Source organism: Conger conger, chromosome 8, assembly GCF_963514075.1.
Source record: "Conger conger chromosome 8, fConCon1.1, whole genome shotgun sequence".
NCBI classification, from domain to species: domain Eukaryota; kingdom Metazoa; phylum Chordata; class Actinopteri; order Anguilliformes; family Congridae; genus Conger; species Conger conger.
Window position 1 is genome coordinate 38,451,399 of NC_083767.1, and position 24,866 is coordinate 38,476,264.

The 24,866-nt window shown below is 42.7% G+C and overlaps 1 protein-coding gene across 1 annotated transcript in view; it reads left to right on the forward strand.

Annotated features, from left to right (window-relative positions):
• Nucleotides 1-1,390: 1,390 nt before the first annotated feature.
• The window catches only part of LOC133134726 (ras-related protein Rap-1b), a 40,481-nt gene continuing 17,005 nt past the window's right edge, over nt 1,391-24,866 (forward strand). The window contains exon 1 of the mRNA XM_061251059.1: nt 1,391-1,515. The gene's annotated coding sequence lies outside the window, so the exon portion shown is untranslated. The remainder of the gene's footprint in view (nt 1,516-24,866) is intronic.

Sequence of the window (24,866 nt, forward strand, 5' to 3'; positions counted from 1 at the left end):
GGCACCTCCCCCTCTCCGAACTTCCACCTCAAGCTCACACCCACTGTCTGTTCTGGCTCCACGGTGGTAGAATGAACTCCCCGTTGAGGTCAGAACTGTAGAATCTCTCCCCACCTTCAAGCGCAAACTGAAGAAGCACCTCTTCAAGCAGCACCTCTCCCCGTCCCTCTCTACCTCCTGTGAACCTTAATTGTTGTCTTTCTGTGATTTACTTCCAGCCTTCCAGGAGAGGAGACACCATAAAACCCTACACTTGATTGATAAGGGCTTCCGTGTTTCTATTCATTCCCATGGATTTTGTGTATGCTGTGTATTATATATGTTTTTTGTTTTATTTTGACTGTTGATGTTTTGTACACAACCAACCATAATTTCTAGACTGGCTCCTGGTAACACCCTTTCTAATAGATATCTATGGGAGACATAGCGTGCAATGTTTAGATGGACCTATATAAATGGTGCAGCTTTGTAAGTATGTGTGTAAGTTTGCATTCTCTGTTTTTTTTTGTAATGTGGCATTTGGAAGATTATTTGGGAGTGCATGTGTTTTTTGTTCATCTGAAGTTCATCGGTTTTAAGGGGAAAAATGTAATGACTGAGTGAGAAGAAGGCTCTATCGCCCTCTAGGTGAGGGCTGAATTAACTGCAGGTGAGTGCACAGTGTGTGTATGTGGCTCATACAAATTATTTTATCAAATGCATATATTTGAAATAATGCAGTGCTCATCCATCAAAGGACTGCTCTTGTACTAATTCCAGAATAAATTGAAACTACACTATTTGATCCAATCATAATAACATTTCAAATATGAGATAATCAGGCATGTGCAAATGGGCAGACTGAAACCATACGACATATCCAACACTGTCAAATCAGTCAAATAATTTGCTCAAATGACAGTAAAGACTAAAGTGAAGTCACACGGACAGTAATTATAACCTCAAAATAAAATCTGTGTCAGTTATGAATGATGTATAACACACCACACTATGAATGACATATAACACACCACAGAAAGAAGAAGACTGAAGACTGATATAATAGAATTACATCAGTTTATATACATAATATAGTGAGATTGATTTTATAATTTATTCATTTATTTATTGATTTCTTTTTGTTTGTACGTTTTCAAATTAAACCGGCGCTGTTCACCTATAAATGTCTTTATTTCACGAACTTGTCGCTGCGCAGTCAATATTAGCCTTTACTGATTTTGCGTAATACATCCAAAATATGTTAGGCTGTGACTTTATTCAACAGACATGGAACACAGTCGATTCTGATTGGCTTAGACAGTCAATGGGCGCAGTTTGGGTCAATCAGAGTCAAATGTGTTGCATGTTCGCTGAATAAAAACGACGCACCCCTTCCCGTGCGATTTGTGAACACAGTTTCTGAGTGGTGCTGAAACCGAGGCTGCGACGTCATGTAAAAACTCAAAACCTCACCCTGAGCAGCAAAGCGGGCGGCGATAGAGACGTAGACTGATTGGAGCGACGGGGAGGGAAGCAGTGAGTATCTTGGAATATTCTTCTTTTAATGCAACTTTGTCTCGATTTAGCATGGGGGGTATCATTGAACGTCGGCAATAGCTTAACGTCGATGCTTGCTTTGGGTTCGTCCACAACGTGCTGCAGTTTTGCAATTGTGCAAATGAACAGATGACCGGCTCTGAAACGCATACCACACGGTTTGCGGAAGAGTAGGTCAAATGTCTAGAATATGGCGGAACGTGAGTGAAACAACTCAACACCCACTATTTTACTGGGGCTATTCGGGTATTTAATTGCCTACTTCGTTGTGCATTGCGGGATTCCGTACATTGGTAGGCGATTGTTGGCCCTTATTTGGACCCTGCGAGGTTTAGGCGTCTGTATGAAATGGCGTTTTGTTATATTCAGCCTGTGGCAGTGTGGAAGTTGGAGCGGAAAAGGGGAAAAAGTTCGAAGGCTTTATTGTTAAAAAATATGAATTCCTCGATTTGACCAGATCGCAATCACGTCGGTATTGATGCGGAAGGCCTGTGATCCCACTGTGATGTGTCACAGTCCGTACCGAGACCGTACCTATGTGCAATTAAACGTTTTGTTTATTGCAACCACAGCAGTCACTTCGGCTGTGATGTATCTGACAATGTGCCCCGCCTAGTTCACGACAGCGGTGCGAAGCAACTGTTAAAGAACCGTTTTCCTCTTGATCCTTTTGATGCAGATCGTAGGTTAAAATGTAATGGGGGAAAAGCAAATCAAAGTTAGTCATACTACTCGAAGTCTATTCAGTCTGGCCTGTCATTTAAGGTTGCCAATTTGACGCAGTAACTGATGGCATGCCCACAGATCGAGAATATTTGGTAGCCAACTTTTCAAATGAAGCAGGCGCTAATGAAAGTTTTAATAGCCTACAAATGTTTCCATTATTGGTCTTAACGTAATTTTATCTCCGTGTTCGGTGTATTATATGATGGTAGCGATATTCTGTATATAGTATAGTAGATAGCACAGTATAAGCTGTGTTAAATACTTTGTTTATGTTGTTAAGGGAATATCAATAAGTCTGAACGTATATTCATGTAGAGAAGTGACAAGCTGGTGGCAACGTTCTCACCTTTCTTTTGTGCTTCGTTTGGTTTGTTGCCTCTAGCAAACTTGTTAATTTCCTGAGGGCTTCTGATTCGATATACTTCCATTGCATTGACAACCGAATGGCTATTATTCTGATCTACTGGCCCGTGACATAAATTGTCTCGTTACATTATGCATGATTATATCATCGTATCCACTTTATTCTTTAGTGTTTTGGATGGCTTGCTGGGGAAGTAATTAGTGCTATGCTAACAGGTTCATCCTATATGCATAAACAGTAAGGTATTTATCTTTTCCCATTGATCGTATAGGGGGCAGCTGAGTTTCAGTCTTGCCCGTCGGTCACACCGTTCCCTGATCACATTTCTTTGTTGTTGTATGAAAGGACATTGCCACTCCACCCTCTGCCTCGTGATATTTACACACACTCAGAAATAGTGACAGTGACCTCACATTTCCCAAGTGTACCCTTGAAGTACAATAATGTTCTCTTTGGGTGCAAATGAGTCAATTTTCCAAGCAAAAAAAGGTGCACATTAATTGCATATTGCTGGCTAGGGGTACAGTTTTATGTACCTATAAGATACCCCAGTGATGAGCATTTCTTCTTAGGCACTTTTAGTACCTTTATTTCAGAGTGTGTGCTCTATGTACCTGGTGTCCATGTCTAGGGTTTAGGGTTCAGCCTCCTGGTCTCGCTTATTTTCCCATGATCCTCAAGAAGTGGAGTGCACGGAAGTAGCCATGTTGACTATAACTGGAATGAGGAATGGGGAAGTTTTCATTTGCATTTGAGTTCAGTACACAAACAATGAAACGGGGGAGCTGTTTGCACTCTGTGTTTATTCTGTAGCTGTGAGGAACACTGCCTCTGGGTGGGTATTTCTCTGCCTTTATTACTCCACACTGCTGCTGTAATGAGTGATGTTTCTCTAACAGGGCGAGTGGAAGCACACCGCTTGATGATGGTACATATGTAATGCATCTACAATGTGGCAGGCCTGGGTCGAATATGTAATCGATTTGGATTTTAATTCTTTTCTACTCTTTACTGAGCTTGTGTGGTATATTACAACCTATGATACAAAGCACGATCAATCGAGCTCCGAAAAGTATTTGAATCCTAAATAATTGCGTCCAGGTCTGTAAGACGGGCAGACGAGTTTCTTCTGTTTCCTTGTACTTGGAGATTCCAGTTGTTTTTCTACACTGGGCAAGAGATGTACTCTAACTACACCTCCTCATGAATATTTATTTATAATATCCTGTTGCTGCAACTGTTTTATCTAAGTGTGAGGGATATTGTGCTGACCATCTTGTGTGGGCTTAGTTTTATGTGTGACAAATATGGCTAATACTACATGAGTACAGGGTTTGATTTGAACAGTAGACTATATTTCAAGGATCATCAAATTTGGGCCCTTGAATCTAAATCCAGTCATGGTTTTCTTTTCACCCAGGTAATTAACTGAATGATTAGTGCTACTGATTGGCCAGACTGCCTTCCCACCTGACTGCACCTGAGGCAGGGTGGAAAACCAGCAGTTTCTGGCCCTCGAAGACCGTGATCCCTGCTATTACTGAGCTTCTGCGGTTTGCTCTAGGCAGGCCAAGCTAGAGCCGGGCCTAGATACGCACAGAGTTTGAAGGCTGGGCTGCATTGTGGCGCTTTCTCATGCAGTTCCCTCACTCAAATTCATTTAGCAATCATTGCTTCAAATTGCCCAAAACAAAAACCTAATTTCCTCAAATAAGCAGATTTAAATGCTTTACAGATTAGGCTAATTTATTGCCGGACTGCACTGGAATGCTAATTTCCTCTAGGTCTATGCAGAATGTTCATGGCTGCTAATGTAACCAGAATTAACTTGAATTCCGTTATGACCACAGCAGGCCCAGACTTTGCTAAATGATATAGCCAAGTACCAGCAGCAAGTCTGCTTCCAGCTGATACACCGGGGCTAAGAGAGGTGTGGTTGATTGTTCTCATTTTGCTCCTCAGGGATCTCGTATGCTTGTGTACTCCAGAAATTCTTGAAGAAAAGGACACATTTGCTGTTTGATTTGGAGTCCACATTAGCTGACATTTGGGGTAATTCTACCAGACCAATTCTACTGGTCTAGCATCTTTGCTACTGGGCTACAGTCTTTGCTAGTGGTCAAATATCTCTGCTAATGGGAAACAAAGTGGAATGTTTTAATTGGTTGAGTGTACTGAATTCCCACCAGCTTCTTTGTGAATAATTCTGTGTTGACTTGCCGTTTGAATGCACCCAAGGTGCATGTCCTTTCCTTCCTAAATTCTGAGGTGCTCCGTGTGTTGGGTGAAACCTTTGGGGAGGGAAATGCGATTGAGCCCCTGGCCTTGGTCCACTTCCTCTTCATACCACCAAGGGCTGCAAAAAACACTGTCACCTTCCTTCCCCCTGCTGCCAGGCAGCCTCCATTTTGAAACTTCTTTTTCTTTTGGCTAGCAGTCATGGGATCACTCCTGATTGGTGGCTCCAGACAAGATCCTCCAATCAGGGCCAGACTATGAGTGGCTTTGACCGATCCGCCTCAAGCCACTTTTCCCTTAGTTTTCAGCCAAACCTACAAGTATAAGATGGGGCAGATGATAGCAGGCAGTTTTGGGGTTGCATTGCATAGCAATTGAAAAGGTCTCAAAATCTAAGCAACTTTACCCCATTCAATTATTGATGATTCACAAATACTTCACCAAGTGAAGTGCTTCTTGAGTAAAGCCTGTTAGATGCTGCTGTATACAATATGGTATTCATCTTGCTCATTCATAATGACTTTTATAGCTGACATTTCACATCTTGTGCATTTTCACAGCTTGATTATGACTAACAGTTGTAAAGGGCCGCCATTTTGTCTCTGTTTTCTTGCCTGTACTTAAGGGCTTCCTTGACTTCCTCAATTTTCTTGAATGATAAAGAAATCCAATCGTCTACCATGGTAAAATAATTACCACCAATTAAGCAGAGAAGATGTTTCACAGAAAGTTTACAAAACATATTTATGTGTTGAGTTGTTCATAGCTGTGGCTTTGAAATGTCTTGCGGGGGGGGGGGGGGGGGGGGGTTCATTTTTATTTGGAGTGGTGGGAAATGCATTGAAAAAGAGAGCAATTGCATAATATTTAACTTGAGATTGTTGTAAAAATAAGTAAATGGCATCAATGAAGTAATTTGCAGCATATTTTATGGCCGATAACCTTTTAAAAAGGTTTTAAAGCCGTGAATGTCATGTACAAAGTTCAGATAAATTAAGTTTCTGATCTTCTAAACATTTGATCATGTCCAGTTGCTGCATTCAATCAGTCTCATCTGCCATTGTATGATGCCCATATATAAACATGCATATATCTGCATCAGTAATTTCGGTGAAGTCTCATTTCGCCTTTTCAGGTCAGATTTTGAAATGCTTATTTGACGATATCCCAGAATTGGCCAAATGGCGTTGATGTGGTGTTATCTTGTACGCATCATCTCTAATTGCCCAGCTGAGAAGTACACTTCCTTTGAAATCTGGAGTTGAGGCTCGTAGTGGCATGTCACAGCCTGACTATATCCTGATACCCTTTAAGGTACCTTACCTTACCATTGTAATGTAATGTTTAAGGTACATTAGGTAATTTCGGACTTCTAACGGTCAAGAGAGGAATAGCAGCTACAAACACCTTCAAGCCACAACACTGTTTATCCCTCCCCCTTCTCTGTAAACATGCTGATGTTGAAATGCCATTGGCTGTGGCAATTGGAACCAATTTTCAACCAATAATTGTACCATTATACAATGTTTTGGTACAGTGTCAGGCCGTGAACTGTATATTATGAAACCTGAATTTAAGGGCTGTGAACACAGGCAGATGGTGAGTCAACAAGTGAACCTTTTTTCAGTGATAGGAAGGGATTTACAATGGTCTTGTAACAATGTTTTAACACAAAAATCTTGCCTATTTTACCTTTAAGTCTGAGGCGTTTGACAGGAATGCGGCTTATTTGATTATTTATCAGGGCTTTAATACACTGTGGGCCAGCTGCATATACATTAAGTAAGCTTAATCTGTGTCTGTCAGACCAGTTTCTTTGCTACTTCTTGGTTTAGTCTGTGCCGTGCATTTGCTGAGCCAGCGCACAACACTCAGAAATTACACTTTTGACTACGATTTTAATTTGAGTTTTGTGGCATTTTCTGACATCACAACGTTCAAACCGCAGAGTCATTTCATCCAGACTCAGCCTGTTTCAGCGATTAACCACAGCTGTGTCTCCCCTCCCTTACCCCTCCACAATGCCTCCAGCCATGCCGGCACAATGGGGTCTGGTGTGATGGCGCTCTCAATTCCCACAAATCTGAGATAAAAATAAAGCAAAGTTTACTCTCCAGCAGAAGAGCAACATCCTTTTATATGGTTGAGCGTGAAGTTTCATTGATGGGGAAGAGCCTTGCTCTGTAATCATGGTTGTAATATGCTCAATGTGTGCATTCTCTGGCAGTGTTTACACTCTGACAAGTCTGTCAAGGAAATTACCTGCCCAAAAAGTACTTGCTCGTGCCACAATGTGAGCATTCCAATTTCTATGCGCTAAGTGCCATCAAGCTTTCAAGGATGTCTTCAGATTGCTCCTTCACGAAAGAGTAACTCTTAGCATCAAGGTAAAATCGGGTTGGTTATGATCAATTTTCCTTGAAGAACAAATTAAATGGGCCTACGTAAACCATGTGTCCCGTCTGTTTGTCGACCGCGACTGCAGAGAAGCTGTCAGTTCTATTTTGATGCCATACTTTAAATTGGATCTCACGCAGTGTTTGGACTGCAAGGCGTTTCTAAACTATCTAGCTGGTGGAATTACCTCTGCCGTTTTTTTTGCTTGCTCATTTAGAAATGCACATAATTTGAGAGTACCCTGTTTTCCTGGGTGATCGGTTAAATATGAAGGCGTCTGTTAAATTTGAGATGGCGGTCAGTGGCTGCTCGAGGCTGTACTCTTCCCTGCTGATTGATGTTTGTTTTCTCTTAAGAGTCGCTCCATTGTCGCTTTGCTTGATTTATTGTTAAATTGTCTCGGTCTGTGTGCAGCGTACCTCTCGGATACTAAAGATCGGAAACCGTTCACCGTGACAAATATGCCATAATGGAAGACATCAGGAGATGGGAAAGCTACTTTCACGGCACTGTAGCGTAACGCTGGCTTGCTACTTTACTTGAAGAAGAGGGACTACGACAAGTGCTTGGTTGCTAGGTTGTGCCCGTGGTTTGTGCCATTTGATGGTTTCATGAAGTGGCATTTTAAGTTGGCGGTCGTTGTTTTCCAGTTATATTCGTTTGACACTTGTGTTGTCAGGGAAACTGCTATAATCCTTAGATCTTTAACCGTTTGATTATTTTATACTGATTTCTCAAAATCCCATACACTTTCTTTTTTTTTTTTTTTTTCTCTTTCTCCAAATCAAGTGATTCCCTTTTGTTTATTGCTTCAGAAATATGGACAGCACTCCTTTTAATCTCTTCAATAATTCAAGCATCCCAGTTTTATTTTTGCTTTTTCAAGGAACTTTAATGTGCTGGTGCACTTGAAAAGTAGCTCTGGTAGTTCTTTGGCTAAGTGAACCCCAAGAAAAGATGCGATGTGCCTGCTATTAATATGTCATTTTTGTCATTTATTTCTGTGTGCATTTTCACATGCTGCTTTTTCTCAGGGAACCGATATACAAGGGGAATGGTTCTTTTAACTGTCTTTTAATACTTTTGAGAGAAGAGTCCTTTATATGAGGCATTGGTTACCTAGTCAGTGGCAAGATGCCAATAAAAACCAGGGCACTGTATCCAGTTTTGCGGTTAAAGGATAGGGAGTATAAAGTTTTATACCTTTTTTGCCTCTCAGCAGTGTAGTTTGTTGGTTTTTAGATTTAGCCTAAATACAAATGTGCCTTTCAATTTCCCAGATTTGGTGACATTGATTGTCAGGTTTCCACAACCACCTCTGTCATTTGCTGGAAACGATGAGCATGTCTGGCTTCTATTTACCCCAATGTTGTTGAAAATATGAGCTTGCTGTGCGCAGTGCATGTTCGTGTGAAGGGAAGCGTTTTGACCGTCGCTCTGGGGCACAGTATTGGCACAGTGCGAAGCTGAGAGTGCGGAGATGATGCGTTGCATGGCAATCGTCTTTTGGTCTCCACTGGCTTTCACAGTGTTTTTACAGTTATCAATCAATCAATCAATTCAATCAATTTTTATTTGTGTAGTGCTTTTAACAAAGGGCCTTTGTCACCAAGTAGCTTTACAGAGATACGAGTCCCCAAGAGTATGCAAAGGGCAAAAGTGCCAAGGAAAAACTCCCTGACTCAGTAGGGGGACCCATCTGCCGCTGGTTGACACCGGTTATGAGATTGTATCAGTGCCCGAGACCCTTTTACTCAAATCCTGGTCCTCAAGGGTGGAGGACTGCTGCTTTTCCACCCTCCTTTTACCTGGGAGTCGGGTCTGAAGATGGTCTGGGAGGAAAGAAAACCAGGGCCGGATCTGGATTTGAGTGTCCATGGCTGAAGGAGTCCATCAGATGGTAGCCTTTGGGTTGAAGACCAACTCATGGATGTCCTGCCTTGCTTTTGAGGTTCAGGGTTGGAAATCAGAAATTGGTCAGGATTGATACTGTGGGACAAGATAACTCAAATATAGCCCTCAAATCAAAGTCCAGCCCTGGTTTTCTATCCTCCCAGGTAATAACTGAATAATCAGTGCTGCTAGTTGGCCAGATTGTCTTCACACCTTAATACCAGGTAAAGGGAGGGTGGAAAAGCAGCAGTTCTTGGCCCCCGAGGACTGCATTTCAGGAACAGGGCTGTAGGACATTTTGGTTGGGCTCACCAGCTCCATACTCCTAAGTATAGCTCTCCTTCCGTACCACAATCAATACACCAAAGTTGAAAAATGTTGGGTGAGAGGTATGCCTTTATATCCCATGTGTGTATATACCCGAAGCATATAGGCTAGTGCTAGCAGGAGATTCCAATAGAAAGACTAAAATGATTACATCTGAAGGTTGATGAGATTGTCCATTGCACTTTGAAACTAACAACAGTATGTAAAGTGTGCCTTCATATGTTTATTATTTTGAATGGTTATGACAGCGGAATATTCTGAGATCTCTAAGGTGTCGTCTCAAATGGTCGACTAGTTTCCTATATTGCGGGGTGTCAGCCATTTTACAGTACATTTCCTGGATTGTTTCAGAATTCATCCCCTATATAGTGCACTTAAACTGTCCCACAATTCACCGCAACAACCTGTGGACAGTGGACGCTATCGCCACTGTTTGGAGGCAACATATCTCAGAATGCAATGCAAATGTAAGGATTGGATTGGAGGAAATACATTTTGTTTTCTGTGCAAGGGGTGGAGATGGGGAGGCCACCTTTGAGTTGCATAAATAGCCATTCCTGGATGTCCCTTATGGGCGTGTCATGTTCCTGGATGTCCCTTGTGTAATGTGAGAATATGGGAGGCTGGAGGAACCTGCCCGGTTCTAGGCCACAGCCTGTTCATTCTGCTGTTTTGGGCTGCCAATGCCTTTTTATACGTTAGAGCTCACATGACATTATATTTCACATAATATATTTGTTAAATTGTGGTATTGAAGTAATGGCTCTGTGCGAAATAGTTTCCTCTTTAATATACACAAACCTGTCTGTGGATATCTGTGAGGTCTGTCTCCAAGTTATTTTGTTTTTTGGTACATTTTATAGTTCCAATAACCAATAGTGGCTTTTTAAGAGAATGAAACCCAGAAAAGGTTTATTCATTTGGACATGTGCAATGTAACTTCTTTATAGAGGATGGCATTTGTGCTGTATTGATCCTCTATTGGTGCTTTCAAATCAGTGGAACGTGACTGACTTTGCAACTAAGTGACTTTGTTTTATGGCTTTGTCTTTGTAAATTACTTTGTAAAGAAAATGATTAGTTATAGTATTGTACCGTAAAACTACCCAAATTGTTTTTTCACCCGTTTCTTGTTTTTGTCTTTTATTAGCTTGTTTAGTGCAGAGGTTTTGACTTGACCAAAAAATAAAAACCGCTCTACTTCCTGTGGAGACTTTGATTCCGTCCCAGAGATTTTCGCCGCTACGTCCAGTTTTATTATTTCATCTGATATGCTGACAAGCCCGTTCCACTGTATTTATAAATAAGCCCGTCAGGGCAAGCAGCCAACTGTGTGCTTGGCATGCCAAGCTAGTTTCCCAGAGTTCATTTTCCAATCTTTTATGAGGCTGTATTGTGAAGATGCTGTCCTTGACAATGGGATCATTTCTTTAACCCTTTGCCACAATAAGATCCACTCAGCCGTTGAGCCATTGAGCAAGGCCCTTAACCCTGCATTGCTCCAGGGGAGGATTGTCTCCTGCTTAGTCTAATCAACTGTATGTCGCTCTGGATAAGAGCATCTGCCAAATGCCATTAATGTAATGTAATGTTTGTATGCCTACTTTTATAGTGAATCATTTTAATCCATGCCATTTTTTAAAACTTTTATGAAATAATATCATTTTGGTTTAAAACAAACTGGTTGAAAAGTATCTTCTGCTCCATATAGATTTAGAAAAATGCTGTGCACGTACTCTTTAAAGGGTTAAAAAACGTTGAAGCTGCCTAATTTGGTGAAGATGGTTGAAAGTCTGGGGCAGAGCAGCTATTCTGATGTTGAGTCGAATGACTCAAACAAGGAACCGAGGACTTCTCCAATGCTATTTTTAATGCTCAATTTGCAGAGGATGCATTATTGGTCTTGGGCTCTTCTGCATGGGTTTTTAAGCGATGCCAGGGTTCTGTCGTAGCATTGCTGGCTGTTTTATCCTCCGGCTCGTGCACGGTCCACAGAGACTCCGTAGGAAAACCGCTCCAGAGAAACTTCCAAACATGGTGGACTGGTAGTTTGCTTTGTTCCATTTTTATAGTCTGTTTTAAAGGGGAACTTCGCCCTAAAATATATATGTAATCAAGTCTACTCTGGTGATTCGGTGATGAAATTTCAACATTTAGAATATAGGTACTGATTCTCATGATATTAGTCTTTGAAAATATGCTGGCATGCTGTGTTTTGTATCGCAGCTGCGGCCACACCCAGCCTCTCGAGCCTGTAATTACAAATAAGCAGCTTAACTGTCCGCCGCTCCTCCCATAATTCTCTTGGGTCAAACAGTGGGTGGGGACAGTGAGATGATTGACAGCTCTGCAGAGTCTTTCACTGGTCTGCCAGGATCTGTGGCGTGACCCTGGAGGCCCAGCTGAACTTCTCAGGAGAGATTACACCAGATACTCGGGACACCAGGAGAGATTACACCAGATACTCGGGACACCAGGAGAGATTACACCAGATACTCGGGACACCAGGAGAGATTACACCAGATACTCAGGACGTCAGGAGAATCCAGCTCAGCCTGGGCCATGTACTGCTACGATGATTATTGAATGCAGAAAAGGTTCAAATAAATGTTATTTTAGCTGACATGTTTATCCAAATGGACTTGCAGTTGATTAGACTAAGCAGGGGACAATCCCCTCCTGGAGCAATGTGGGGTTGAGGGTCTTGCTCGAGGGCCCAACAGCTGTGCAGGTCATATCGTGGCTACACTGGGGCTTGAACCACCGACCCATACATGTACCTTACTGCATACATACAGTGTGGTTTGACTGTGTTTTGGAAGAGAATGAGTTAACTACCACTGAAGCCATCAGCATAAAAGGCCAAGAAGTAGCGCAGGTGTGTAGTATTAATGTCTGGGTGGGATTCTGGATGGAGAATGCACTTGGAGCAGTGGTTTACTCTACAAGCCAAGCAGCTGCTCTTTCTTCACTGGAGACTTCAGGAATTTGAATGCTGCTGCCTCCATATTGGCCTCTGTGTGTAAACCTCTCATTGAGAGCCGAGTTATTTTCAATATAGTAATCCGGGATAGAAATCCAACTCGGAACTTGCAAAGATGATCAACTCGGGCAGTAAAAGAATACGCTGTTAAAGACGTGGCACTACAATGCCTCTATAGCTTTGTCATTAAAAGGAAAGCTCTCCTTATAGTAAATGACGTATCCCATCCACTTCACTCAGCGTGTTGACCAGGCCTTCTGCTAGAGGACTATCATCCTGAAAATGTGCTATTCAGGGATGGGGATGTGTGGACGTAGCTGATGGAGACTCGGAGATGTGAAGGACTTTATTTTTGTTTTAGTATATTTGGTCTGTTTTTAATCGCTGTACATTTACTTTGTCTGCGTGTTGTTCCCCGTTTCCGCACTGAGCAGAATTAACATTTCCATTTATACTCCCTTTAGAATATGTGAGTGTACATTAGTCTATTCTGTTCTCCCATGTTTTTATACTAATTTAGGCCCTCACATTTACGACGCATTTTGTTGTTGTTGGTCCCAGCCATAGTTTTATGCTTTTTTTTCTTTTCTTTTTTGCTTTTTGAAAGCTACATTCATACAAGAACAAAAGCTCATCAGTTTTTCACTTTTCTCCGCTGATAACCCCAAAGCTGTTATTTTTAGGATTTTGTCCCCCACACCCTTAAACCTGGTGTTCTCCAGCCTCAAGTAGAGAGTCTGGGTGTTGGCTGAATGAAGTCTGCGAGGCAGATGCATGATGGGAGGAAGTAGTGTTGAATCCCCCTCCCTCCATCCTAGAAAGCACACTAATGCAACCATCTGCTTCAGGAAAATAACTTGCCTTTTTACCAGAGAATCTTGTCCCTTCAAAGGTGAGGCCTGGGATTAATGCATGCTTAGTCCTAGGAGCATTATTATGGTGATTAAACGGAAAGGGTGCATGAGCTGGGTGTCATGGGTGGGGGGTCGGTCTTCAGGAATTTAGTGAGAGCCCTGTGTATGCAGCATCTAGGAGGGAATAGTCAACCCTGTTGCTCTTTCTACCATTTAAAATGCCCAGACAGATGTAAGTTCACCGATTGGCTGTTGATTGAAATATTTAGTAGTTTCTATGATTTGCTTTTGATAAATTGTGGAGAAAGGGACCGTTGACATCGGCAAACATTGTATGCTTCTGTTATAATGGTGTTCTGTGCACTAACGTGCTCATAAGGTAGCCGCACAGGTGCAGCTGAAGATCAAGGTGACAGGCGGGTTGTTTGGGTTCAGTGAACCCTTGATCCCAACTGGGCCATGAAACGCCGCTGATTTTATGAGCCATTCTGACATGCAGACATGATCTTATATGTACCCATATGCTGCAATATAAACAAACGTATTACAGACTTTCCATTAAGTGTTGCTTTTACACACTGCTTGAATGAAATGATTTTTTTCTCACTCTGAAATAGGCTAAATTAGTAATAAAGTGCTGCTTGGTAATAAAGTGGGGCATATTTCATTCAGCTGTTGTATGTGTTGGCTTCCTCGACGCCCTCTTCTTAGAACATTGCTGGCCAATGATGTAATAAGAATGGTATGCCCAAGAAGACTTGAATGCGGGATTGTATTGATACAATCCAAGTCTGCGATTTTATTTTGCAATGTTTTCCCCTTGCTTCCAGTCAACAAAATAAAGAATATGTTGTTTTGATACATTTGAGGTATCCCTATTATATTGTGATACAGTGTATATCCTTTTATGAGTGTGGCTTTAATGTTGCTGGCCCTACACAATGCAGTGTGTACGTTCCCCTAATTAAACACATGTTTTTGATTCACAGGCTCTGTTGAGCCCCTTTTAAACCTCCTTTTACAGTTGCGGAGAAGGGTTTGAAGTTAATTAACTGATTGTACATGATTCAGTCCTACAGTAAGCCTGGAGGTAAAATAATGAACAAAAGGAAACGTAAAGGTTCCATGAAGCAATAATCCGAATTCTGTCTGAAAAATGTCAGAATATATGTTTGAAGTGTTGAGGGCTTTGTTGAAAATGTATCTCTTGCCTGGGTGAGTATCCCAGTCTTGATTCTGCAGTTACTACTTTTTATTATTTTATTTTATTTAGCTAGCACTGTTATCCAAAGTGACTTACAGTTGATTGGACTGCAGGGGACAATCGCTCCTGGAGCAGTGTGGGGTTAAGGGCCTGTGTGGATTGTATCGTGGCTACACCGGGGGTGATTTTGCTTTTATGTCTGAAAGAGGCTGAATCCCTCAAACCCCATTATTTTATTTTTTACATTCAACCTGATGTATTAATGGTATACAGTAATATGGTGTAATATTATTGACATACATACTGTGTTTGGTATCTAGAAGCTTGTATTCTTGAAAGTTGATCCGTCTGATTTAAAGCATGTTTTATTTATTTATTTATATATTTTTTTCTTATTTCTCTGGAAATTTTCTTCTCATAATTACTTCCATAAAAACAATTAATTCCAAGCATAGCAAAGATTATTTTGCTTTTATCTACCTTCACCACACAGTAAAAGTAGTTTATATTTGGTACTGTTTTAGCAGAATTTGGTTGGCAATTTATTGTCATTATTTGTAATTTGAATGCATTGCTGGAACAAGTTTGAAAAAGAAACTGCTTCAAACTTTACTTTAGGTGAAGCATTAAACTCTGGGTGATATAACTGTTTTTTCTAAGTGAAATTTTTAGACATTAAAAACATTCTGCATCCTCACATCATCCTACATTATAAACTAATATTATGTGGAAAATTGCATCCCTGGGGAACTGAATGGTTGTCATAATACCTTTTTATAAATGGTTGATTTTAAAAATGATGTCCAATGGCAGCATAGTTGCTGTTGTAGGTATAGCTCGTAGTTTTCCTTTGATTATGAGCTTTGAATACTTCTGATCCATGAGAAATAATACTCAAGTTGAATTTTAGTGTGCTCGGCTGGTAGCGTGTAGCCACTGATACAGGATTGAAGGGTCCTTGTAAGTAAGCATAAGGTTAAGATGAGGTTTGCCTCGTTTATTTCTGGGAGGTCTAGTACAGCGAGTAAAGTCTGTTACAGCCCTTAGTCTGCACAGAGGTCAGGGGTCAAGCTTCGCTCAGCCTCAACTGTACACGGTTTCGCTCACTGTTCCAAGAATCGACCGTCTGCACGGAAGCTCAGAGCTTCGGAGTCTGGATTTGGTTTGAGAAAGGTTGGGAGTCCTCATTTCCAAGAAAGTGAAATTCATATCGGGGGAAACTCTGCCCATGGGACCCCACACAGACTATATTGCTTGAGGGGTTGTGAAATGTAGGGGTGTGTCGCTGTAGTCCTCCGGTATCCTTTTGTGTCAATACAGACATTGTGGGGGAAAAAAACCCAAAATGCTTTGCTTTCCAGGGGTAACTAAGAGCACCACAAAGCTTTTTTATTTTTTATTCTATTTTCTTTCTCTTGTTTATAAAATATTAAATTTGTTTTTATATTGTACTGTGGTATAGCCCACACAAACAATTGAGTGTCACTTGAGGTGATTGTATTCGGAGAGAGAGGAAAGGGGTGGGGTAGCGGTTGTTCCCTTCTGATACTACAACTGCAAGACCGCAGTGGGTAGCAGCAGGAAAGTCCCGGGTTCAAATCTCGGCTTTGGCCTCTGTATGGAGTTTGAATGTTCTCCCTCTGTTTGTGTGGAGTTTGAATGTTCTCCCCGTGTCTGGGTTTCCTCCGGGTTCCGGTTTCCTCCCACAATCCAAATAGATGCACGTTAGGCTCCGTGAGGGGCATTAATTGGGCGTGGCTGGAAAGGAGCATAAATAAAGGTGAATAAACATATCAGGGTAGTGTGTGTGATACAGCGGAGATGTACTCTGTAATTGTAATGGGGGGGAAATTGTCCAAAGTCAAAGCAGTAGCTCTATTTGTTCCTGGAAAACCAGCCATATGCTTTATCCCTCATGAAGCATTTTGCTGTGTTTTTTTTAGTTTCTTTTTTTGGTGTACCTTATACCTTCAGACCTTATCAGACATAAACGGAAGGGAGGGGACACTTTGGAGGAGATTCTCGTTCCAAGATTAATTTGACTAATTCCACCCCACACTGTCACGACACGAGCAAACGAATAACACCTGCTTGAAACCTCAGCGTGTAGCCCACTCCTGCTCCTCCCGTGATTAAGACTCGCACACTTAATGTAATACTCCAAAATCAAAGTTTTAATCCAACAATAGTGTTGTTACAGCCAAGCCTTCATCAAAAGAAAAATCTATGAAGGCTTTGTATGGCTGAAACATCAACACCATTGTTTGATTAAGTTTGATTTTGGAGCATTATATGCATGTGAGTTTTTCTTTCATGGTTTCTACTAGTTTTTCACCACCTAACATTTTAAATTCGGTAGTAAAGGTTCTATTTCAACGAACTTCCGGTTAAACTTTCCGTTTACTTTTCCACCGAGTTCATTCCTCGTGATCACATGAAGTCACATGACCTCCTGACCTGTCAATCTTAATGAGAGCGGCTGGGCCAATGATGCAGGCAGAGTAGCTTGTTGTGCGATTTCTGTGTGGCACAGTCATTTAGGAACTTGACTTTATGATTGATTGTTTATAAATACAAAAAAATCATGTTGAGCTGTGAATGTGTGTAACTGTTTCCCAGGCCGGTATTGTAGTCGAGACCTTAGGGTCAAGTCCAAGCTTGAGTCAGTGCTGAATACACTTTAGTCAGCAGGTGAATGACATACCTAGACGGGCTAAAGACCTGTTCTCATCATGTTACAGTGTGTTCTTAAACCCAGGTGCAGCTAGCCCGTATCTACAATCACTAGTCCATATCTACAATGCCTTTGAGGTGAGACTGAGCTCAGAGGTTTGATTCCCAACTGAAATGCATCCGTTCCGTCTTTGAGCATCGAAAGTGATCTGAAAGACAAATACAAATGCAAAAGTGAAAATTTGCCTTTACTTCCAAAATAAAAGAACATAAAAGAAACGTACAGAAGTTGAGAATGCAGAAACGGATACAGAAAACTTATTCCAGAAATAGTTACTGGAACACACCTAAAACTGTGCCAAATGCTGGTAAGGCACATGACTCAAATCGGTTTGTCCCGATTTAGCAGGTGTCCTTGCATAAAAAGAAATGCGATGCGTATTCTGATGTGTTCAAAGACGGGGTAACGGTCCGGAGCCTTCCATCAACGCCTGAGTCATGTATGCGCTCGCTTGACTGCGACCGGGTGCGCTACGTCATTCCCTCTCTGTTTTTCTCCTCACACAACGGGGTAATACGACCGCGTAAGGAAAGCAAAGAGGCTCAAGTTACACAGCCACCACCCCCAAACCCACAACCACGAGCTCTGTGTGTTAGCAGCGGTGATGTAAGCCTGGAATGCGGCTGGAGACCATTGGCAGTTGTGACCTTGTCACAGTGCAAGAGCGTGCGGGCCTGAAGCATGGAGACCTTCCTCCTCTCTAGAATGCTTGAGTTGCCCCACTGACGCAGTTGGCCCTCCTAAGTGGGGCGACATGGCTCAGGTAGTAAGAGCAGTCGTCCGGCAGTCGGAGGGTTGCCGGTTCGATCCCCTGCCCGGGCTGTGTCGAAGTGTCCCTGAGCAAGACGCCTAACCCCCAGATGCTCCTGACGAGCTGGTCGGCGCCTTGCGTGGCTGCCAATCGCCGTCGGTGTGTGAGTGTGTGTATGAATGGGTGAATGAGAAGCATCAATTGTACAGCGCTTTGGATAAAGGCGCTATATAAATGCCAATTTTACCATTTACCATTTAGACCAGGATTTGATTGCCCCATAGTTGAGTGTATTTGAGTATAAACTTTAGCCCTGCTCCTGTCCTGAGCAGTTCGGATGTGTTGTGCTGAAGGAAAGTTAGCACGAATGGGATTGCGCTAAAGAGGAAGTGAGCCTCTTCTCTGCCCGTTAAACTCCGGGTGATAATCACACGGCCTGCTTCGTCATTGGAAGACAAAATTAATTTTGGTCAATGAAGTGGATCACAAAAGCAAACCCCTACACTTACTCATGCTCTTACTCACACACACGCTCACACGCTCACACACTATCATTCTCACCCTCACCCTCGCTTGTTCTCGCACCCACACACTCACACACGCTCTAGTGTGCATACATGCTCTTACTTGCACTCTCTCACTCACTTACTTATTCTCTCACTCGCACTCGCACTCACACACTAGTACACATGCACACACACTAGTACAAGCAGACGCTCACGCACTCACACACTCGCGCGTACACACGAGCACTCCATGTGCTCCATCATGGCCCAGCACACAGGACTGCATGGCTGCATCCTCTGCTCATTTCCTTTCTAACCCGGCACTGGGTTCTTCAGCGGCAGGGAAACTCCTGTCTAATCCCAACCAGTGAGGCCTTTCTGCCCACCACTGACCTCCAGCATCAAAATAACATTACATTTTATATAGCAGGCCCTTTTATGCAAAACGACATGCAAAAACGTGCATACCAAGATCACAGATCTACCTACAGAACTGGTGCAGTTCATATAGGATCAGTGGTAAAGCCATGAACAAAAATTCTAGTCTGGTAGATGGGCCAAGTCTGTAAATTGTGAGGTCAGGAACAACAGTACTGAGACAAATCCACATTCAAAAAGTCCTAGATTAAAGCACAAAAATGCAAGGTAACAACCGCCTTTCCCTATGCCATGCAAGGAGATCAGCTTTCATATTCTGAGTTCTGCTCGTGTGTTTATTTCTCCTGCAGCCCGGGTTCCTTTTACTTCCTGCTTCATCTAGCTGTATGAAGGGGCCGGGGGGCGGGGGGCGTCTGGGCCGAACATCTGCCCTCCCACACTGGGGGGGGCCCCCACAGGCTTCTCTGTCGGGGAAGTCTACTCTCTGCTGTCCCTCTTTCCCTCCCCTGTTTGTTTTGCGTGGTTAAACCGGCAGGGTTTTCTGTTCAAGCGTAAAACAAATTTCAACAAGCGTTAAGCCCCAGTTCCTCCTCCGGACCGGGTTTATTGATCGTCTCGATCGCAGGGATCAGGCTGTCTGTGTTTCTCAGGCTCTGTGACTTCCCCCAGCACATCTGTTCAGAAGCGCGGGGCTGCGGAGTGAGTGGTGTGGGGCGGGGGGGGTGTTAGGAGGATGCGGTCGTAAAACTCACACCACATGTTTAGTGCTGCAAAACAAGGGTGAGGTAAAGCACTGCGTCATGGAGCTCGAAGAGCTAGCTCACTGTCTGGCAAAAACCAAGGGACCAAAGGTCTGCACCACCATTCTGTCTTCTGTTTTTGCTTAAAGGGGACCTGACTGGTCCCTCTTTCCTTTTGTACATTTTTGCTTTATTCAGACGAGGTGACGGCTGGGAGAGTAACCTAGAGAAGAGGATTACTGCTTCGGAGATGCCGTGGCTGTGAACGATTCACATTCACACATTCCACTTGGCTGCCTGACGAAATGTGCCACACGTCTTGCCAGCTATGTGACCTTATGCCACCATTCCTCCACTTTTGTGTTTCCGGTTGGCTAGCTAGGAGGGTGACAGAATATTGCCTTTAATTGGATGTTGATGTTCTGCTCCGAATGACAGGAGACGCATGTAGATCATTTGTATGTTTCAGGACCTGTTAAAGTTTCATAAAGTTGAATACAAATTTGCCCCACAACCTCAAAAATAAAGCGTTCCTGCTTTGTCAGTCAATAAAAGCAATCCTATTATTTGTATTTGATTTAAATATGATTTTATCTAAGGGGGTTCACAGAGAAGGGGGCGGGATAAACAGTGTTGTGGTTTGAGGGTTCCTCTCCAAAATGACCTATTGCACCTTTAAGCATACATGGTGTCGAAAGAGGTGTGGTCTGAACGTGCCGGCTCAACACTCCATTCTGAACGGCTCTGAACACTCCGTTTGTAATCGCCACGGAAACACGCAGGGTCTGGAGGCGCAGAAAATGATGTCATCGGCCGTCATCTTCATTCACACACACTTTGTGATTATACACAGTATAGATGTAAATATTCCACCGTCTCCCAGGAAAATCTCTCACCATGCATTGTGGAGACTTCAGTTTCCACACTGTACTCATTTTCTCCCCATTTCTGCTCTTCTTTGTGAACTAATCGTCTGCGCTTCCCCTTTCCGGGATGGTTCACGATATCTTATTCACCATGTTGACTGACGTCTCGGTTTGAGGAAAGCGTAGATATTTGTGGCAGAACTGAGCCCCGAGTAGACCCTCTCGCACCGAGTTCATCCCGAGTTCATCGGTTGGAGATGCGCATCGCCCTTTGAGTGGCTGCGTACTCCTGCCGTCTGGAGGGTGGAGAACGGTGAGTAATTGAAAGGCGTTTTTGATCTTCAGGAACCTGGCCCTAGGAGATCATTGGGCATTGAAGCTGAAGAGGCATCAAGTGAGCGATGAAAAGAGTTCATATGCAGTGAGGAATAGATGTAGCTGGTGAAGTGTGAAAAGCGCGGTGTTGGCTAGCAGAAACCTTGTTTCGTTAATGTTATCGGGAAATCGTACACATTGCCCCATTCCGGAAAGTCACCTCTTCTAAAAAGGCTAAGAGATTGATGGGTGGAAGCCGTGTTCATTCATGGCAGAAACCTGCGATGAAGAGTTTTTGAGCTCTTGATGTTTTAGGCGTGAGCCGACTATGTAGCCTATATTTTGGAATTCAATACAGTGTTTTTTCAACCAAGGTCAGAGAAAACGCCTCTGTTCTTACTGCGGTCTCAGGTTCCTCAGCGCTTCACTCCCCCGTGTAGTAACGTGTGTCACATGTGGGAAGTGATTCATTGTGCTACGCTGATTGGGTAATGTCCTGGATCATACCGCTATGCTAACCGTGTGCTGACATCACTGTCATTTCACATGTCCCTAATGTTCCCATGGGCTCTGGTGCAATGTGCTCTGACCCTTTACCCATCTCTCTCTCTCTCTCTCTCTCTCTCTCTCTCTCTCTCTCTCTCTCTCTCTCTCTCTCTCTCTCTCTCTCTCTCTCTCTCTCTCTCTCTCTCTCTCTCTCTCTCTCTCTCTCTCTCTCTCTCTCTCTCTCTCTCTCTCTCTCTCTCTCTCTCTCTTTCTTGCTCTGACCCTTTACGCCTCCTGGTCTCTCACCCTGCTCAAGCTCGTTCACTGGACACTAAGCATGCTGCAGTTTCGGGTTGTTTGATTAGTTTCACCACGGGTCTCATCTGCACACTGGCAGCTTGTAGCGTAGCGTAGCTTAGCGTAGCGGCTAAGGTACATCACTGGGCCCTGCAATTTTGCCGGTTTGACTCTGGTGTAGCCATGATAAGAGCCACACAGCTGTTGGTCCCTTGAGCAAGGCCCTTAACCCCACATTAGGAATTGTTGTCTCCTGCTTAGTCTAATCAACTGTAAGTAGTTTTGAATAAAAGCGTCTGCTAAATAACTAATGTAATGCACTGCCCAATGAAGGACACTCAGGACCGTTATCATGTGCAATGAGTAGATTACATGCCACACACTCTTCCTCGATTTGGCTTGAAGGCAGGCAGGAAAATACATCAGGCTTTACTGCGATATGCCTATAGTACTTAATCTATCAGGATATCTGTGCATTGCATTTTCATTTATAAAAATGTATAAAATCAAATGGAGTTATGTCTGAATTTAGCGGAGGGGAAGTGTAATCAGGGACATGGGTTTGAGTTTGTACTCAAAGGAATTTGGGTTATTTCAGGTACCCCACATCAGCAGCTTCCATCTAGCTGATTTATACAAGCTTTTTCTGTCCAACTGGAAACTTTCCCTGGATTTCGTTTTTGTAATGGAACCACCTAAGCAGCATTTTAAGCTAGGGCTGCACATTCGCCAGTTAAATGCGTAAAAAACAAATAATGCAGTGTTTTTTTTAGTGTTTATTTATGAGTTCCAAAATGTGTAACCCTCACTGTCCGACAAGGAAGTCCAAATCAGTTTTTTGTTCAACAGCAATTTGTCAAATTGAAGGCATCATTCTGCCAGAGGCCGACGCTTAGCTGAATAGTGCGCAATTTAGTATTTGTTATGCGTTTTCATTTCTGACATGCATTTTACTCCTTGGATTTTCAGCACGCATGCTGACATGCAGACGCGCACACATACACAGACTTCAGATAATGACCCGTCAGCCTTCCTGCCTGATTAAATATCGGCAGGGACCTAAAGAGATCCATATCGATCGACTGCTAATCATTAACTTCCATGAATAGCTATTCGGCATCAGATATAATCCTGCGCCATTGAACCAATAAGCTCTTCAATTGCTCATTAATTTTATAACTGGTTGCCTTCATTGTAGTCCACTCATTACTGCTGTTAGAGCACTATCCATGACAACTGAAGTCTGGGCCAAGCCTGTCCTAGGTCACATGTTCAGGAAGCACTCACGGGATTGGTTATGTAACTGAGTCTGTCTATTTGAATGGTTTTCTCTGATACCTTGAGCTCTGTAACATGATGCCGTTCTGAGTGCCCTACACCACAAAGCCTCTCCCATGACAAACACACAGGCTGTGGAGAGAGCTGTTCGCTTTTACACACATGAAACATTAGTTTGCTGTGCAGGTGTGTATGGGGATGTGTCTGACTAAAGCAACAGGTCAATAAAATATGACTGGGAGAGAGAACCTTCGATTAACAGGCATGCTACATTTATGATTACTCACTCACTCAAGAATAAGTCTGTAGAACGGCTTTGAGGCCTTATTTCTTTAGGTTCTAAACCTGAACGAAGCAGAAGGCAAATAAAATGGGATTGTAGCTTAGTGGCTAAGGTATACGACTGGGATCAGCAAGTTCAGTGGTTTGATCCCAGTGTAGCCGTGATAAGAGCCACACAGCTGTTGGGCCCTTGAGCAAGCCCCATAACCCCACATTGCTCTAGGCAAGATTGTCCCTTGCTTAGTCTGATCAACTGTAAGTCGCTTTGGAGAAAAGAGACCTACTACTGTATGACTGTTTAAACGATCTGATCCGACATCAGGTTTTAGGAAGAATGTGGTCCCTCGAGATCTAAGATATTGTCGGCAAGTAGACAGGAAGCACATGACCATGTCTTGGGGCAGTCTGGAGCAACTGCCCAGAAGGAGAGATTTTAAACCTCAGAGAGACCATCATGTCTGTGGAAGTGTATGACACCTTGTCATGTTCACTCTTGAAACGTTCGGAGCATCCTCCAGGCTAACCATTAGCAGCTGCACGTTCTTCCACAGTGAGATTCCCTCTTTTCTCTGGTTTCAGGCCTTTGACTTGTGTTATGGTACTGTCATTTATCCCCGCCATATCTCCAGCACCTCTAGCGCTTTGTGAATGTCTGTGTATTGAAATTGGCCAAGTGTTCAGTGTGTGGTTTTTTTTTTTTTTTTTAATTCGTTCAGGCAGTTTTTGTCTGTCGAAGGATATTTTGCGTTGTTGGTTTCTGATAACTGGCTGGCTTCATGGATATGGAGTCATTTTGGGTGTGTGTGGTCTGTGCAGTAGTGTGTGTCTGTGTGTGTGTATATATGTGTGTATATATGGATATATGTTTCTTTTTTTGTGTGTGTTAGTATGAAAGAACACATTTGAGATTTCCAAATATTCATTTTCCAAAAGATTTTATTTTAGAGATTTTTTTTTATATAAAAAAGTAACATTACTGGAAGCAATTGACTACTTTTTACATAACTTGATCATGGCTGTCAGAGATCAGAAGCAAGGAGCCAACCAAAGTGCAGAATAACTGTAGCAAGTTCTCCAACATGCTTGGAACAACCTCCCTGCTGATTGTCCAATAGAACTGCAGGACGGTGTTGGCTATCTCAGAGAAGTGATGCAGTTGTAACACCGAAGGGTGGTCACAAAACATATAGATTTGATTCAGTTGAACTATTCTACCAAATTACTAAAATGTAATGTAAAATGTATAGTTCGTTTATTTAGGACCTTTCATTGAATTATTTTTGAAAGAATCTTATCTGTACAGAATGTTATACAGGTGCCTCAGACTTTTGCACAGTACTGTACTTCCGATAACTTCAAAGCAGCTTCTTATACTGGGCATGAATATGGGGTTTTATATTATTGTACCTATGAGTGACTCAACGGGGGCTGTCCCAATCCGGTCTGGTTTTAGGCAAGCCAGCCTGTTTAGTGTGGCATCACTTGTGTAGTGTGTGATGTGTAACGAGGCAGTTTATAATCTGGACTGTTTACAGCCAATCAGCTGAGCCCTCTGTCTCATCAGCACCATATACAGGTATCCTAGCAACACATGGCAAGGGCTGGCAAGCCACAATTTGATCATTAGTTTTATTGTTGTTATTATAAAGTTTCCTTCTCAAATCCAATGGTATATGGCTGTAACTAATCCCATGAGTGTCCTAAACATGTG